This window comes from Octopus bimaculoides, chromosome 28 (assembly GCF_001194135.2).
Source record: "Octopus bimaculoides isolate UCB-OBI-ISO-001 chromosome 28, ASM119413v2, whole genome shotgun sequence".
Classification (NCBI taxonomy): domain Eukaryota; kingdom Metazoa; phylum Mollusca; class Cephalopoda; order Octopoda; family Octopodidae; genus Octopus; species Octopus bimaculoides.
This window is the reverse complement of record NC_069008.1, coordinates 13,792,667-13,795,809: the sequence shown is the minus strand read 5'-3', so window position 1 is coordinate 13,795,809 and position 3,143 is coordinate 13,792,667.

Here is a 3,143-nt window from a genome sequence, read left to right as displayed (position 1 = left end):
AACGTCACTACCACAAACACCACAGTTGCCTCACTGCTAACATCGGAACGACTTCCACAACTACGCAGGCGTCTCTTCTGTACGTTTCGTGAAGCGCATGTCTCTAGTCAATGACTTCTTTTCTTCGTAGCAACAAAGAAGACGCATTGAAAAGTTTGGTGTATCTTCACTTTTGTGTGGAAATACATGCATATTAGTAAACAATATTGATCTGAGTGGATGGTACTGTGTTTTTTGGACAGTCTGCGTGTTTTGGTAATTTTCGGACAAGCCTAAGTCTGAAGGTGATACAGATTAGAGAACATAGGACAGACAGCAGTGGTCAGTGCTAGCATTTATGAAAAGTGCTGATATCTGTAGACTCTACCGTGGTTAATAGAGGAAATTACATACAACAGAAGACAGGAGGGAAAGCAGAGAGAAATTGTGGCCTTAAGGAACAGTCCTGACAAGAAGTCCTCACATAACCACCTAAAGTGTAGAGACGGCGCTCCACCTCAGTGAAGGTAAGTGTTTTTTTAAATCGCATTCTGCTTTATTTGCGCGCGTATATATTGCGATGAGACGGTGTAGGATTTAAGATTAGTGTGTATATGTGTGTGTGTGTGTGCATGCGTATCTGAGCGCGCGCGCGCGTTTTTAAAGATGGGTGTCTGTCACTAGTTTTTTTGTATCACGCATAGTGCTTCACCATTTGGGACTTTGGTGAACAAGCTTATCACATCTAGACTCACCATCTGGTTGGATTTAATGGGAGTAACCTTGATCAATTCTGTGAAGTGGGTGGAATTCTTCACGTACAATGTTGACTTTCCTGGTGATAGACTCATTATATCCACCAAGAAGCGGCTCAGTGGATGACATGCTGAACCTCTACAGCTCATTATAGGTCTTAATGGAATACCATCCTTGTGAATCTTAGGGTGACCGTACATGTGTGGTAGTTTACTGTGGTCTTGAGTCAGTTGTCTGTACTTCATTGGTGTAAAGTGTTCCTTGTTCTTGATCAAGATCCGTGACAATTCCCTCTCTGTTTTCAGAGTTGGGTCTTTCTTTTCTTTGCTGTAGCTACCATCACTTATAAGACTTGCCAATTTTTAAGCAGTCAGACTTGTTCATCACCACTGTAGCATTTCCCTTGTCCGCTGGAAGTATTATCATGGAATTGCCACTCTGTAGTCTTTTGATAGCGAACTTTTGATATTGGTGAGTTTAGATGTGATAAGCCTGTTCACCAAAGTCCCAAATGGTGAAGCATTATTAGTGATACAAGAAAATATAGGAACAGACACCCATCTAAAAGAACGCACTAGCATACCAATAAGAAACTTGATGGAAATGACCTTCTGTGTAGAAACTACCTACTCCAGTATGGACACTGATGTATATCGACAAGAGGAGGGTTTAGCTATGGGTTCACCATCCCATGCAGCTGTGGTAGGTTATACAAAGGTGAAACATGTCTCCCCCTCAAAATAAGGGTAGACAAACATTGCAAAGCTGTGACACGAGGAGATATTCATAAATCGGGTACAGCTGATGATGTATGGGAAAATGGAGAGCACCTCCCCCTGTGGGATGAAGTTAAAATAATAGACAGAGAACACCACTAGAAAATACGAAAACTAAAAGAAGCAGCATATATGTTAGGACACAACAACCTCCTAAGCAGACTGAGTGCAGATATGAATAGCATATGGGAACCGGTATTAAGGAAGGATAGGAAAATATTGGATTTATAAGCCCTAAAATTCACTCCATAATTGCCCACGGGCATATGGCGTAGTGGCTACTAACCCCAAGATTCCGAGTTCAATTCCAAGCGGTGACCTGAACAATAATAATCAAAAGAATAATAATAACATCGACATATACCTTAGGAATGAGAGCCCATGTTCGAAATTTTCCCAAGACACCTGAAGAAAGCTGGAGGGTATATCAGCCGAAACGTTTTCTTAACAACAAACAAGAAGAGGACAAGTATCCGTTGAATGTAAATAATGCACATAATTCCTCATCTCTTAAATATAGAACTGAATTCATTTCCCTTACATATATCTTATCAGTGCCAGTGGTTTAAAGATAGACGAAATTCCGTGTGAAAGTAGGGCTGGATTGTTAAAATGTATGTATTATGGGCGTGAGCGATAATTATTCAACTATATATCGATTACAATTAAAAGACAACAAAGTAATTACAAGGGACAAAATAATTAAATAGGAATAATCTACACCTATCGAAATATATTTTTATAGATCTCAAATAACATTAATCCAAACTCGTTTATGTCGAAGACAATCTTTCTCTATTATAATAACATACAACAATAATATATATATATATATATATATATATATATATATATATATATGTGCATATAATTAAGTATCAGATTCTTACTTAATCTACAAACTGTAATAAAACGTGCAAAATAATTTAAATAATAATTACATCTTTAATATATAATAAATTTATTGATATAAAAAAGATTGTTTAAAGTAACTAATGAAAATGTTCTTTATTGTTCTTCGGAGGGAGAATTCCGTAATAAATATGAAGATAAATTTAGAGCTACAAACACTATAACCTAAAATACCCCATAGATGTAGAATTAGGCTATAGTAATGGATATCAATCAAAATATTGCTAGTTTTTTTTTATAGAAGTAACCAGATTTTAAGTTACTTAAATAAAGATTATTATTCGTATATTATGGAAGGGAGAACTCAGTAAATAAAAATAAATATGCCCAAAACAAGTATTGAGCATTGTTCTCGATAAATATTTAATTATTTTTTTTATTAAAGAACAATAAATATGATGTATCCAAATTTTATTGACTCGTTCAGAAGTAGCGAAATACCATTGTCGTAGTAAGGGTTCAAGTTATAAACTATAAAATACCATAATAATAATAATAATAATTTTGGTTATTAGATTTATTTAGTAAGTAAAAAAAGCTATTTATAATAATAATAATAATAATAATAATAATAATAATAATAATAATAATTATTATTATTATTATTATTATTGTCACTAATTTATTAACAAATGAAATTAATATATTTATGCATATAATCATTTAGTATATTGAAGACAATTTTAGTATTTGTAACTTGCATTATATATATATATATAT